General features: G+C 37.5%; 1 long non-coding RNA gene across 1 annotated transcript; it reads right to left on the bottom strand.

Annotated features, from left to right (window-relative positions):
- Window positions 1-3721: 3721 nt before the first annotated feature.
- Window positions 3722-8711, bottom strand: LOC135072403 (uncharacterized). Its single transcript, XR_010257427.1, has 3 exons — window positions 8316-8711; window positions 8191-8241; window positions 3722-4309 (listed from the first exon to the last, which is right to left on the bottom strand). It is a non-coding gene; the product is annotated as an uncharacterized LOC135072403 (long non-coding RNA).
- Window positions 8712-16885: the final 8174 nt, after the last annotated feature.

Consider the following 16885-nt stretch of genomic DNA (forward strand, 5'->3'; position numbering starts at 1 on the left):
AGAACTCTGTGATTGGTTCATGTGTCACCCTGTGCGTCCACGTGCACTGTGAGACCTCATAGTATTTTTTGTGAATACGGGCGTTAGTCTCCTGCCATTCCTTTTTTTAATACACAGGACAAAACCTTGCAGATCCTCAATGCTCACTTTTCTTCTCAACTTTCCACTTTTAGGTGGTACGAAGACGAAAACAACCTAGAGCCCCTTGTAATTGCTTATTTGGAATACCCAAATTAATACACAAAATTCATAAATGATCGGCTCAGCAATGAAAACCGATAATTTGGCTATAAATTATAGCCTTAATAGAGTGGGTAAGTGATGCACCGGGAGTTATAGAATTATTAAGCTGTTGGTCTAAATTGAGCGCATAGCGGTAAACAAATAAGGTTTGTGGGTTTAAATCGTTTCAACCGAATGACGTCCTCTGCTGGACAAAGGCCTCCCCCAAGGATTTCCAGGCACCTCCCGCAACCTTCACCAGATCGTCGGTCCACATACTCTTGATTTTTGTCTTGTCCATGTTCATTTTAAGACCCACTTGAATCCCTCATGGGGCAAATATTTATAACTTAGTCTATTTGCTAACATAAAATTTACTTTGAAGCTACATTTATTTTATTTATTTATTTATTTATTATTCATTAATAAGCAATTACATATTTGATTCAAATAGCGTCCTAAATCCTCTTTAGGTTTGTCTAGACACTATTGTTCTCTATACAAATAAAAACAAACGTTTTAGTATAAGCATTCGCAACACTTTCAGATATTATACAAAACATTATTTTAGCGAGTGCGCACTACGATGACGAAAGACTCGACGTTCGATCGCGATCGCAGACCGGTTGGGTACGCATTGTCGTTGTGTGCGTTAACATTACAATCAGTTTCAAAATTACCAGCATTGTTTGCGCCTCCGACTATGTACTATACTCTTCCAAGTTGGTATTCTCACCAAAACATAAAGGTGAAAAATGGTCCGAGTTCAGTGCAAGGAAGTGCTATTAAAAGTATTAAGATCTAAGTGTGCCAACTTCTAAATGCAAGTTCCATAAATCATAGCTACAGGATTGTACAACTTTCTTCCTTTGTTTTAAAATAAAGTTTGTAGGGCTTTAGGTGTGAACGTTTTTAGGGTACCGTAGCCAAATGGCAAAAAACGGAACCCTTATAGATTCGTCATGTCTGTCTGTCCGTCCGTATGTCACAGCCATTTTTTTCCGAAACTATAAGAGCTATACTGTTGAAACTTGGTAGGTACATGTATTCGGTGAACCGCATTAAGATTTTGATGCAAAAAAAAAAATAATAATAAATATTGGGGGCTCCCCATACTTAGAACTGAAACTCAAAATTTTTTTTTTATCAAACACATACATACGTGTGGGGTATCTATGGATAGGTCTTCAAAAATGATATCGAGGTTTCTAAAACATTTTTTTTCTAAACCGAATAGTTTGCGTGACAGACGCTTCCAAAGTGGAAAAAAGGTGGTCCCCCCCCCCTCTAACTTCTAAAATAAGAAAATGAAAAATCTAAAAAAACATATGATGTACAGTCGCAGAATGAAAAGGTTCGTCACCTTAGTGTCGGTTTTCGCTTGCACTAGGTAGAGTCAAACCTGCCAACATAACAGGGCAAGAAACAGTGCTGCTAACATTTAAATAAATATGACGTTTGCTAACGAATAAGGTTTTGCTTGTTTATTTTTCTATCCCATCAGGGCAATGTTACAAAATGTAGTTATTTTTATTTAATAGATAATGGCAGGTTGAACCAACAAGAAGGTTTTAGTTTATCAATCATAATAATCTTCTTGACAAGTTAAATCGTCAAACAACTTTGATCTGAATAATTTTGAACTTTACTGACGAACAGTTAAAGATTATTTTCTCTAACTCGAGACTATTCTGTAACATAGTTTCAAAAGGTATTATGTGCTCGCGATTCGTTGAAGGAATCAATTTGAAAACTGACGATCCTTTTCATTCCGTGACTGTACATTACTATAAAAACTACCAACGAAAATTGTTTTGAACGAGATCTAGTAAGTAGTTTTTTTTAATACCTCGTAAATCGTAAACCGCTTATTACCGCGTAATCTTTCATACTAATAAGTTAAATAAAAAATAATAATTTTAATTTCATAAATCAATGGTACGGAACCCTCGGTGCGCGAGTCCGACTCGCACTTGGCCGGTTTTTTTAATTACCTCAGATGGAAAAGACTTCTGTAGGTCGGATCCATTTGTTTAATTTCCAAACGAACCAATACGAGGTAAATTATGTTATAGGTCCAGTGTTTAACCAGTCCAGTCAGTGCCTGAGATATAGGAGCAGCACGGGAAATGTGACATTGACGTATTATGACGTGACAATGCATACAAGTCTGAAGCATATTTGCAGGCTCGCTGACGTTTGACGTGTCAAAAACACCCTATCGTGCCGCTCCCATGCCTCAGGCACTGACTGAATGAAGCGCTAGAGCTATTAGTCCCTGAATTTGTATATTTATTAATTAATGTATTGCTATATTTTATTATTAAATCAAAAACATTACAAACCCTCTGGGATAGAGTTCCCAGTTACACAACTCGCTTCTTTCCACGTGACTATTTACTTCGCAACCTTTCAACATTGTGTACATACTTATTTACTCCCGTTAAGTGGATACTCGAAACTTGCACCACACCCCGGGTTAATATCCCGAACATTCCAGGTCGCTGGAAGTTGAGTAAGCCGATAGTTCCGAACAATCTCGAACAATCTCGAGATCTGCCGAGGCGGTGCTCGGTCTAATTAATTGCCGACGTGTCTTCTAATAATTCGTAGCTGGCATCTTTTAGAATGTTATGATAGCCTTTTCTATACCAATACAACCGTTTACCACCTATATTACTATAATAATAATTATTAGACTCTAGCGGCCGTCCGCGACTTCGTACGCGTGGATTCCGTTATACCTCCATAGGAGTTGAATTTTGTAAAATCCCGTCTTAGTGAGCACCTACGTTTTGAAAGGAACCCCCATGCAAAATCTGAGACTTCTAGCACTTTTAGTTTCTGAGATTTCGTGATGAGTGAGTGAGTCAGTCATCAGTCAGTCAATCAGTGACCTTTTGCTTTTATAAATATAAAGAGATAGGAGACATAGTAGGTACGTTCAAACCATTAATGCTATAATAAACTTGAATGCGATTCTCGAGTAGCTAAGTCGATTCCCGTTGAGCGCTAGCCTTTTGTGGTGAACTTAGTCATAGCACAATAAATACTTACACCCGTATTCACAAATGATGCTTGCTTAAGTGAAGCAGCAAATCGAACGCACAGCGTTGAATAGAGCTCTGTGATTGGTTCGTGTGTGACCCTGTGCGTCCACGCGCGCTGTGAGACCTCATAGTAATGTTTGTGAATACAAGCGTTAGCCTAGTCATAGTACAAGCTTAAAATAGCTTCACTGGAGAGGTAGCAGGAATATATGCATAATTTATGTACGTATGTACTTTTACCTATTATAGTTTAATATTAGCCTATTGTTAAAAACTGTCAATAAGTTATTCAATAAAGAATTTATTTATTTATTTATTAATTTATGCATTTAATGAATGTACTAGTGTTTGCGTGTTCAGAGTGTGTTCCTAGGCTTCTAATTTCTAGCTATTGTCTGTGACTCCTAATCTTCTTGTGTGTATGGATCAACACGGGTAAATCAGGCGACTTTGAAGATATACTGGGATTTATTACTTTACAATAAAGCGTTTACAATATTTCAGTTGAAAGTTCAAATGAGAATGAGAGACGTTAAGCGTCCGTGCAATCGTTTATATAGGTGTGCTTCAGCGCCATCTGTTGTGGTTTCTTGACATCGCGTGACGTAATCGATGCGGTGTGCTCGGTGATAGTATTGCCATTGATCTTTGGTTGGAGCTTCTCACGCGCTCCAATAGATGGCTCTTCTTAACATTCCGGCGGGCCTTGAGAGACTCCCTCTCAACATCTCAGCTCACGTCGTGTCACGCGCCGAGCCTCGAACCTGGCACCTCAGCGACCGGAAGTGGGCATATCTTTGAGAATGCCCTGTGTATGACGCCCGTGGCCGTCCGAATGACAGCAACCCTTGGTACGCCGTCACTGCGTTTCTGAAGCTCTGACCATCTCCTCCAAAATGTCTGCCTCAGCTGTTCAACTCGCTGGTAACGATTGAGTGTGTGCGTGGTTGCAGCGGTAACATCACTCTCTGCAGGTGCAGTCAGCGGCCGACCAATAGTGAAGTGGGCAGGAGTGAGTGGAGAGTAGTCGTTGGGGTCTGAGGATAAAGGATACATAGGGCGGGAATTCAGGACAGCTTCAATTTGTACCAAAACTGTGCTGAATTCCTCATAAGTCATGTTTACATTTCCTACCACACGTGTTATATGGTGCTTACAGGACTTGATACCAGCTTCCCATAAACCGGCAAAATGAGGCGCGTAAGGGGGAATGAATTTAAATTTAATGTGATTATCTGAAGCGTAATCAATGATAGACTGAGAATTACACTTTAAAAAATCTGAAAATTCACGAGCTGTTCCTACAAAGTTACGTCCATTATCGGAAAATATTTGATAAGGTTTTCCTCTCCGGGAAATAAATCGTTTCAGTGCTAAAATATAACTCTGTGAAGACAAACTAGTTACTAGTTCCAAGTGTATCGCTCGAGTTGAAAAACATATAAATAGACATAAATAACATTTTTCTAGTCTGGAACCCCTACCTTTCTTATTTAAAATAAATAAAGGTCCAGCATAGTCTACTCCACAGTTTATGAAAGGAAAATTTGCAGTTACTCGTTCAGTTGGTAAGTTACCCATGATTGGTTGTACTATTTTACCTTTCAAACGACAACATATGACACACTGGTTAACGACTTTTTTTGCTAAGTTTCTACCGCTTAGTGGCCACCAATTGTCTCTGATATGAGATAAAATTAATTGAGGCCCAGCGTGCAATAATTTTAAATGTTGACTTTGAAATAATAAATAGGTAAAGATATGTTTACTACACAATAAAATGGGGTGCTTTTTGTCATATGAAAATTCAGAATTAACTAATCTGCCCCCGACTCTTATGATTTTGTCAGCATCTAAAAATATATTTAAACTGGAAATATTACGTTTTGATTTATTTATAGCAAGATTATTATAAAGCGCATTGTATTCTTCAGGAAACGATTCTATTTGTGCCTGTCTAACTATAAACAATAAGGATTTATCAAGTTCTTCTACTGATAACGGCCCGTGTCACCGCTCATCAATAGATTTTGTTCGTATGTTATGTATAAAACGCATTACATAAGCACAAGTTCTTTGTAATCGATTTAGTTTAGAAAATCGGCTGAAATCAATGATAGGTAAATTGGAATCGCTACTACACAACAAGTTTGTAGTGGGAAGTTTTAACTCAGGTAAATCATTTAAGTTCTGTAAAATATTATTTTGATTTTGTGACCATTTTATGCTATCTTCAAATAAAAAGGTGGGTCCGTTCCACCATAAAGTTGATGAACTCAATTCATTTAAAAGTACTCCACGGGAAACTAGGTCAGCTGGATTATTTGACGAGTTTACATGCAGCCAAATTGTGTTGCTTGTCAACTCATTTATCTCAACAACGCGATTCTGAACAAAAGTCTTTAACTGATGTGGTGACATTTGCAACCATCTGAGAACTATAGTAGAATCTGTCCAAAAAACAACTTTGTCAAAGTTCAATCGAAGTGATTTAATTATTTTATCATACAATCTAGCTCCCAATAGTGCACCGCATAACTCGAGCCGTGGAATGCTAACCGGTTTCACTGGCGCGACGCGGCTCTTCGAACATAATAATCTCACCGTGATGACGTCATCATTACTATTGCACGTCCGAACATAAGCGCACGCACCGTATGCAGCCTCGCTCGCATCCGTAAATATGTGTAATTCGATCCTAGAATGGTCACACGTTCCTACAACATGACGCGGTACGCGAATATTATGTAAATAAGTTAATGTTTCAAGCGAGTAGGAGATCGCAGTTTAAAAGATTGATGTTTTTCAGAGAGCGCTGCTGCCCGTTCTCTGTTTGATGTGTAGTCCCTAAGTCGCCTCTTACGACACCCGCGGGAAGAGTAGGGGTTGGTGACAAATGTATTCTCCTCTGCCGTCACCACACGGCTTTTATTATTTATTGATTTTGAATTATAAACAATGCCTGAAATAATCCAACCTAGCGTAGTGTTTTGTAGGTAAGGACCTGCCTGTAAACGCATTTTACCTTCTATCAACAATTCCCAAAACACGTCAGCCCCGATCAATAAATCAATTTTTGACGGTAAATAAAATAACGAATCGGCTAACTGAATATTATTCGGAATGTCTAAAGAGTTATAATGTAATGGAACTGTTGGTAAATTTGAAGTTATATGTTTCAAAACTATACATTTACAGCGAGTATTATAATCACCGTTTAATGACCTGATCTTAATTTCGCACAACTCTGTTGACTGAGTGTGTGAATGCCCTATTCCTGTGATATTATATGTGGACTGTATCGAATCGACTTTTAATTTTTTACGTAAATTTTCTGTAATTAAACAGTGTTGACTGCCGCTATCTAACAAAGCGCGAGCCTTATGATATACATTGTCATTACCTGCTATCTCCACTAAAGCTGTGGATAATAAAACAGTTTCTGACGCCTGCGTATACAAACTATTGTTCGAATTCTCGTTTCGTGTCGGTTCGGCTGTATGTAACACTGCCGACGAGTGCAGCACGGGGTTCGAATCCGGTTGGCACTCCACGACTGATACTAATGCGTTTTCTACTTTATCATTATTGTTACTGTGCAATAAACTGTTGTGTTTTCTACTGCACTGTTTACACGGACCAAAATAACAATCTGAAGCGAAATGTCCAGCTCGTAAACAATTAACACATAACCTTTTATTATTAACGAATTCTAATCTCTCTTTAACGTTTAAATCCAAAAACTTAGTACAAGAATAAAGCGAATGATTTCCGCTGCATAATGAGCATGTGCGGGTACTTTTGGAATTCACATTATTTTTTGTTGAAGCGAAAATATGTGATTTTTGTTGCGATTGTTGTTGAGGTTTTTTATTGTTATCAAAAGGGACTTTACTATTAGAAAATGATGAAGAATTATGCGCTTTAATCATTTCTAAAGTGTCTGCCTTATTTTTCAAGAATGTAATGAGATCGTCTAACTTAATGCGTTTATGATGCTGCGTAAATAAATTATTTTTATGTTCCTCCCACTCTTTCTCAACTACTGCGTCTAATTTGGAGGTAATGATATAAATAATAAGTGTATCCCAATATTCTATAGGTTCCCCGAGTGTCTTTAAGGCGCGTAAATTCTTTGAAACTATATCAATTAATTTCCTTAAATGAAATGAAGTCTCTTTATTTAGATTTTGAATGGTAAATAAAGACTTCACATGATTATGTACCAGCAACTTGACGTTATTATACCTCTCATTGAGCAAATCCCAAGCTATTGTGTAGTTTTCTGATGTGCATTCTATTGATTTAATAACTTGAGCTGCCTGACTAGTTAGCGATGTACGCAAATAATGGAATTTACGAATGTCATCAAGCTGGGTGGAGTTGTGAATCATAGAAAGGTAGGTATCCCTGAACTCTAACCAATTTTCAAACGACCCGTCAAAGGAGGGTAGTGAAATAGTAGGAAGCTTAATATTTATCGAAGCTTCACACCTAGAACTAGCACTAGTTGAATCAGAAAGGCTAAAACGTTTTATTAAACTTTCTGCTTCTGCCATGGTTTCGTAATAAATATTTTCAAATGATTCACGATGTTCTAACTGAATTCCAGTTTCACTATCTAACACCATGAGCATTTCGATGGAGCTTTGAATGCTATTAAATTCACTAAATAATGATTTGGCTAATTCACTACGCAATTTTAATTCGGTTAATTGTTTATCGCTAGGACGAGAGTGGCTATGAAAAGAATTTACAAATTTTACGAATAACGTCAGTCTACCCTTGATTGAACCGCGTTTTTTATTTAATTCTCTAATTATAGTATCATCAGAATCTACGCACAAATTAGGAGATTTACAACGAACGGTTACGTTTTCAACACTCATTTTGACGATTTATAAAAGTGGGTACTCACCAAATTCCTGTAAACTGCGTACGTGACTCGTGAGGAAGCACAACACGGTACCTAGAGGAACAAGCACAGCTTTAGCAAAATTGAAATGGGATAAGATGGGGGAAAAAGGAACGATTTGGCCAGACCCTTTGCTGATCCCTCGATGTGATGATGGATGATGCGGCTCTGAAGGTCCAATGTTTGCGTGTTCAGAGTGTGTTCCTAGGCTTCTAATTTCTAGCTATTGTCTGTGACTCCTAATCTTCTTGTGTGTATGGATCAACACGGGTAAATCAGGCGACTTTGAAGATATACTGGGATTTATTACTTTACAATAAAGCGTTTACAATATTTCAGTTGAAAGTTCAAATGAGAATGAGAGACGTTAAGCGTCCGTGCAATCGTTTATATAGGTGTGCTTCAGCGCCATCTGTTGTGGTTTCTTGACATCGCGTGACGTAATCGATGCGGTGTGCTCGGTGATAGTATTGCCATTGATCTTTGGTTGGAGCTTCTCACGCGCTCCAATAGATGGCTCTTCTTAACAACTAGAAATCACCAAAAGGTTATTTAAAGTCACCATAAGACTCTACAACTTTTACAAAGAACATGGACAGATAACTGATTTATTAACCAGCCTTGCTATTCTTTAAACAGTACCGCCGAAACTACGTATAAAAATACGTTCTGCTTACCATTTTTTTTATTCAGTTCTTTGTATTTAGCAGTTGTATTCGTATCACGCAAATTGAAATCCCTACATTATCATTTATTTTAAAGGTAACAGGCTCTTCTATTTTCATTATCATTTTCTACTTTCTACTTTTACGCCTACTAACCTGTAACGTGTATCAATAAAAATGCACAGTCAACCGCACATCAGACTAAATTTTTGCAGTAAAACAGCTCTTACCACAGCTAGATAAGATCCTATAATGTTCAGCTAACTTGCGTCGTCTGTACACGTCTGTGTTTCTTATGACAGCAGCCAGCATTCAGTTGCCAGCTGCGATCTTTATGAGAACCAGTTTTACGGTTACTCCCACTCTTCATGACAACTGCAGTTGCAGTTCAACAGTGCAGGAAAGAGGTTATTTAAGTGAAGACACATAAAGTAGAGAGTACAGTATCAAACTGAAAATTTTTGTTGCAATATAAACGTACCCCTTACAAATATTGCATAAGATGACACAGTAATTCAATATCTTCGAGTCAGTCCGATTGACCATGATTGACTAATATGACGGTTCAATAATATCTGATTCAAGAACGGTGGCAACAATAGAATCTAATAAAGGGTGAAATAAAACTTATTGATTTTTACATTATCCAGTCTGTGTACCTACGTTAAACACTACTTTAATCTATCAATGCCAATTTAATTTGTAGTTATTGTTAACTTCATTCGGCTTTAAAATTCCCAGTGCATTTTTTATAATACTACGATTTGTAGATCGTAAATATCGCTGTCGAGCTATCGCACATAAGACGCAATAGCAAAAGTTCAAACAGTTCTTATTTGAAGTTTTGCTATCGCAAACACCTACTCTTTTGGAGGTTTCACCCACATTTTGAACTCCAAGAAAAAAAACAGTCGACGGATCAAACTATAGCATTTTTGTTACAAAATAACACCTATTACAATAATGTAAGATACAGTTTGTGTTTAACTTTGCGTGCTACCGTTTGTACATTTTTTTGTTTATTTATAATTTGCGCTACCAATGGCGTTTGGGCCAATGCCCTCTGAAAACAGAGGACTGAATCCATTAGTCAGTCAAAAGTTGTCTTTTTAAAGCGGCAGGCGGCGCGGTTCATAGCCAAAACAAATCATGAATCACTGCCAAAACGCCACTCTGTCGCTAAATAGGTTAACGCAGAAGTTCCACATCTTATAAAGTAGTACCTTTTTTGGAGAAGTGGAAATATTAAAATCTGATTGGTTATTCAAAACACTCCTCTGCTCCGCTCGCCTTGGTGTAAGCCGGGCCTTAGTGAGTAACCACTTGATAGATCGAAATATTTATAGGGTACTAATCATTTAACTACTCGTATTTAATAAGAGGGTTAGACATTTGCTAATTTTTACCTACTGTGTCTAATCACTTCTTGCAACATCTGTTTACAAGTAATATCCATTATAAAATATATTCTATCTAAAGATATTACGTATATTTTAACTGTGCCTGTGCTATTGTTTTCCAAACTCACTATTATATTTTTTTAATGTTATTTTACTAAAGTCTCACTAGTACGAGATTTGGCAACACATAAACACCTTAAAAGGTAAAAAGGTACCTTTTTAAAAATATTTGTTTTAACAAATCCCGTAATAGTGAGAGTTCACTAAAAATATTTATTATGGAGGTTCTGTACTTTGATATTCTTTGGCCACCTCGACTTGCGAAGTCCGCCGGCTCACTATAAGGCTAATTTGTCGACACATCCCGCTTCGACTCGAGATCTCAGTTTTCTCAACAAATATTTTGTTAATTAAAGTTTCGGATTCAATTTCAGATTTTCAATTCCACTTAACATTGTAACAGCGCAAAGTTTTCAGAGCGGAACCGTTTTGAGTCCGATAGTTTGTTAGTTAGTTATATAAATTATTTTGTTTAGAATTAAATATAGTTGCTGTTTTTGTAGGCAAATGTATCTTATAATACTGTAAACTATGCTGAGCGATATGTAAAGCAGTGCTAGAAATACTTCTATTTTTGTGAAATTAGAATGAAATTCGTAATGCCACAAGGCTAAAAGCCGGTACTAACAATGCTATTAGGAACATATTAATACAACCGACGCTTTAAATCTTTTATGAACTAATTTTCAACTTAATAATTTGACTTTCACACGAAAATTCAAATTTACGACGGTAAAACGTTTTATAACACTCTGAAGTAATAGAACGCGGTTTTAGTAATCCTTTGACAATCAAACTATTAGTTTTTACCGAGCTGCGTGGAAGCCAGTTAGCCATATAGCTGCGCTAGTGAAGGACAACCTAATTGGATGTCCCCTCTAATCAAAGTGGGTGAATGGCTGCAGATTGCTCCCAGACTCGCAGGGCTTATAATTTATTGTATAGTACTTGATCGTGAAGCTGGGATGGATAGAGGCAATCTTGTTAGAGGAAAGGTCTTGAGATTGAAGAAGACATTTAGACTCGTATGCGTAAAACTTGATTGGATTTCAAACATATTGCAGCCTGTTTTTCATCATCATCATTTCAGCCATAGGACGTCCACTGCTGAACATAGGCCTCTTCCAATGATTTCCACTATGACCGGTTTGTAAGCCAGTGATTACTCTAAAGAAATACATCTACGAGTATGATGATATATTCCTTGAAGTGGAACCACATTTCATTCTGTTATTTATTATGGTGTAAACTGAAAGTGCTGCTTGAAATTACCTTGTTAATTGTTTTCATCTATGTCGTCATATTATACTCTATTTTCGTCTGGTAATAGAGAGGGACATCCTACTACAATGAAAACTAGATGATGTTTTACAAAACCACACCCTGTATAACTAAATTCCGATTCCATATCACACTGAAACCGTTTTGTGAATGTCTGACATGCAGTTCAGCTTCAGTCATTCCATCAGACGCCTTTTATCCGGCATGTAGATCCAGTCCAGTTAGAACGAATGGCCCCAGTGCTCGCGTAATGGACAATGCATACGTTCAGCAAGATGCACTTCACCTCGGTCTGCATAATGCATGCGTCTCAAGCCGGTGACAACGGCGCCGAATCAGAGTGACCGTTTTAGTCTGGGTGTTTAGATTTCGAGCGCTTTTAGAATACACGTCTGTGATAGGTGAATACGATTGGTGTTCACACTATTGAAGGTGATTTACTCGTGAACAGTCTGTCGCCATAACAACAATGTTAACAGCATTGTTGTGTTCCGGCAGTTAGAGGTAAGATAGCCAGTTCCTCCGTGGTTGAGGACTCCGGATGAAGCTTGCTTCCACCTTCGGCCTGATCGTCACTTACCATCAGGTGAGATACAGGCCAAGAGCTTCCTCGTTGTGGATTTAAAAAAAGGTAGGTGTATAACTATGCAAAATATTGATTTCGTTCCAATAACAAGCGCAGTATGAATAAGCAGTTTATAAGTACAGTTAAATCATTGTATGAGCACGGTCGTCATTTGGCTGAAACGAAGACGATGAGCACGGTACTAGTAATGGTTTCTAAGTGGGATTTTCCTCTAAAAACAGAAGTTCGAAAAAATAGCTGTTAAAAACAGTTAAAGCGACGGCAGCCACTACGAAAAAACTCTATAAAAATGCTCTACGCAGCTGAAACTGCAAACCAGGGCCTCTAAAAAAATTGTTTACCCTCTGAACATACATCTATAACCACTCAGCTATCAACAGATTATGTACATTTAAAAGTAGATAAAACATTTAAAAAACAAACGACAATCAATAGACCTGAAATTCTAACTCGCACAAACTTGCACCCGAATTCTAACTGCCTGACCGCACTCTACTATTCCGATTGAGTTTTCTAACGTCCTAATGAGCTACATTATTGAATGAAAGCGTTCCTCTGCAATTAAAGCTGATATTTGCTTCCAGAGTGAGCACAGCTGGCGCCTGATGCATTGTAAACAACGCTCCATTTGCATAGCCCTAGCTACTAATACTATCAATGCGGAAGTCTATCTGCTGGTGGATTTTCAGCTCAATATACAGGACGCAGGTATTGTTTACTCAATTATAATTCTGCTTAATTTTACAGAAAATAAAGTGGATGGAGCACATGGATCTTAGAACATAGATCTTAAAAAGAAAAGTTCATAAGTGAGAACTACGAACGGGAAGACGCAAATCTGCTTAATTTCACAGAAAAAAAGAACATGACAGCGGGCGGAGCACATGACTTAGAACTGTTGAGGCAGATAAGTTCTCAAGTGACGACTACGGGCCAGAAGACGTAATGCACGCTCGGTGGACCGATGATCTAGTAAAAATGCGTTGTAGAAAATACTTGGGTGATGCCTTTTTTCAACAGGTACATTCTTTTGTTGCAACAAGTGAGCAAATAAAAGTGTTAACATAAACTACCAGAACACTTCCCCAATAACTACATAACGACAGTAGTATCATCATCATCATCATCATTTCAGCCACAGGACGTCCACTGCTGAACATAGGCCTCCCCCAATGACTTCCACATCGCACGGTTGGTAGCGGCCTGCATCCAGCGCCTTCCCGCTACCTTTATCAGGTCATCGGTCCACCTTGTGGGTGGACGTCCCACGCTGCGTTTAGTAGTAGTAGTAGACAGTAGTATACTACTGTCATTATCCGTTATAGCATGATGTGGTCTTTGCGGTAACGAACCGACCAAGCCTATTCGCTCGCTTAAAGGCACTGCGCATGACATTATCCTGAAAATACATTACTAAAATATCCAATCAAACCTTATATTTGTGCAGCTGCAGTCAACAGTTCGATTTGCATGCACTAACCGTTGTCTTTGGCGTTAGTTAATTTCTGTTAATTGCAGAACGCCGGCAGCAAATAATGTATGGAATAATGTATAGGATTGATTGGTTTCGCATCCGAGCGGTGACGTCAAATGATGGATTGCTGACGGTTGTTGATGAAACTATTAATTGAGTTTAGATTGCGAGGTTTTGTTTTGACTATACTGTTGTGTCGTGATTTTATTGTCATGAGAATTTACGTAAAGCAGAAATTGGCTTAGAAATATTAGGATAATCTTATAAACATCCCTCCTATGTTTTTCTGATTTATTTCATTGGGTCCAATGACAATAATTTATTTAACTTTCCTCGGGACTTGTCCTCGCTGGTTGGGTTCTTATTGGCGGTCAAGTTATAGATACTGACTACACAGGAGTTGATACGGTGGCAACAAGAGGTGAGAGGGTCCCGTAAAATGAATCTATTGCGTATTTATGAACTTAATATTCAAACAAAATATCTATGACAAAGCTGAATAATTAAAAACAATAGAAATTCTTTCGAAGAAAACTTTACAACATTAAACATAAGTCACTCAAAATCCGTGGAAACAATCACATAAACAAGCTCTGCGAGAAAATGCAGTTAATATTTTTCTTTCAACTTGAATAACCTTGCTCCCGTCTAATGGAACGAAAATAAGAAACGAAAGAGGTGTCACAAATAAAATTAATACAGAATAACCATCTAATAAATCTGTTAACTTATTATACAGGGTGGAAACGATAAGTGATCTCACTGGATTATTTCTAAACTATACAAGATATCAAAAAACTAGTCAATCCAAGTTATTCAAATTTATGTATGCGAGTCATTTCTACTAGTATCTTAATATGTAAGTCTAGATATTAGCACGTCACTACCTTGTTTAATATACCACGCAATCTTGTATACCCATTCTTATAAGATACACCATACAAGAATGCATGGTAAATTCAGTGAACTGCTCCTGAATCGAATGTACCTACTACTACTATTTCTATTTATTTATATTAACCGGCAGACAGTGGTGACTGAGTTTGTTGCGGCGCTTCTTCTGAGACATGTAGAGGCTCCTTAAGAGCAAAATGACGATTTGTAAGAACTATTTATTAGTCCAAACAAATAAAGAAATTTTGACTTTGACTTTGACTTTGACTTTAGTTACTGATCCTGAAAGTGCTTCATGAGCTCTATCAAACGGTACCAATAATAGGTTAAAGAATAAACTGGATCTATCCGAAAATTCAATGTAATACACCATAGATAATATAGTACTAGTCTAATAACGGACGGGAGGTGACTGGATACGGGCGGCGCAGGACCGGTCTTTGTGGAAATCCTTGGGGGGGAGGACTTTGTCCAGCAGTGGACGTCATTCGGCTGAAAGAACGAACGAACGAATACCGTCGCGGAAGCTCTTGTCCTGTATCGAACTTAATGGAAAGTGATGATCAGGCTGCTTGTAATAAAAATAAACATCTGACAATGACATGAAGGATGACGTCACTTTTTAAACGACCATGACTCATTTCTTACAAACAGAATAAAGTTCATTTTTGTACCGCAAAATTATGAAATTATTTTTAATTTTTAAGCCTTTATGAAGTTAAAATCCAATTCAAGATATTTTTAATTTATAGAAGTCGATATAGCTCAAGTCTTTCGTAACAACTTGTGAACTCCATTAGCCTCTTCAGGAAGAGGCCTTCTCCATTCTCCTTACTTTGTGTCAGAGTGTATCTTACCAACGAGTAATGTAAATTTCTCTTACTATTCATAAAAAACTGAATTTATCTCCGCATTTCCCAGAGCGCGGCAAATCCGTCTCTTCTTTTACGATCCGATGTGTTCTTAGTATTACCACAGAATAATAATAAGTACTACGTACAGAAGTTTAACTTCGCGAAGGTATTTAAAAAAATGTATGCTCAATGTCATTTGAGTAACAATATGGTGTAATTTAGCCTGTCTCAAGAGTCAAGAATCATTTTGTTGACAAACGTCAGTGATCGGCACTGCGCCGAAGGCATAGGGCTGACTTCGGTAAAATGATGTGACGTGAGGTGCCAAACTGCGGAAAATGGCGGAGGAAATACATGATTTAGCATGAATAATATTACCTACTTATTATTTACCTCTCAGTGTCTTGAGGCAACTTAAAAAAGTACATTCTGTGTTTTCGATGTAAACTCGCGGAGATGAACAGGCCTGGTATTACCTCCTTTGGTTTATCTGCTTCTTGTATTTGTGAGGTGATTGCAAAATGGGATTCTTTTTTTGAAATTCAAAATTTGAATTGAGCATTTTTTTAAGAACGCTGACTTCTTTTTAACACTTTTGGGATTCTTTTTTTAAGATTGAAAATTTGAATTGAGCATTTTGTAAGAATCCTGGCTTCTTATAAATAATACGTTGCGTAATAACAAGCTGAGCATGAGAACTGAATGTATAAATAAATAATTAAGACTCATACTCATATAACTGCTTAAGAAAGATTCGACACGATTTGTATGACATATTTTTTTCTTAACTTTGAGTTGTTTTTATTTCTGCCCTAATCTGACATTTAGACTCATGCTCATAGAGTCATCGCTCTTACATTTGGTCTCAGCGAGATTCAAACCCGCTAGCATTATTTTTCGGTACCTACACAAACTTAGAAGACTGCCATAAACAGGCTGTCAGGCTATATTGTAAGGCTGGGTTGCATCATCTTACTTTAACTTTGACAAACATCAAAAGTCTGTAAACTCCATACAAAAAACACCGGTTATCGTCATAGTTACTGTTATAGTTAGATGGTGCAACCCATCATTAGTCTACAAAAACATAAAAAGGTACAAACCTTTTGCCATAAAACCTTAAAAGCCAAAACTAATTCGTCCAAATTGTTTTGTGTCCTAACATAGGCACAGGCTTGTCCTATTTCCAGTACAAAATAAGCCGGGCCAGGCGTTATATTTTATTGCATTATCAAGGGATCGGATCAAATGTCTGATTGGAACAATATAGGGCAATTCTGCTTGAATTAGCCGCCAACACGCAGGCGGCGACTTTGGTGTAACCTTTAGATTGGAGCTGACTGCAGAAAGGAGGACTAACTATGTTTCATTTATTTTTAGGACCATACCTTCAAAACCATCTTGACAATATTTGTTTCACATGGCGTCGTGGGTTAACTATTTTTAAGGCGTATGTCAAGAAATTAAAGTCTCTCGTGGTGAAG

This window comes from Ostrinia nubilalis, chromosome 6, assembly GCF_963855985.1.
Source record: "Ostrinia nubilalis chromosome 6, ilOstNubi1.1, whole genome shotgun sequence".
Lineage (NCBI taxonomy): Eukaryota > Metazoa > Arthropoda > Insecta > Lepidoptera > Crambidae > Ostrinia > Ostrinia nubilalis.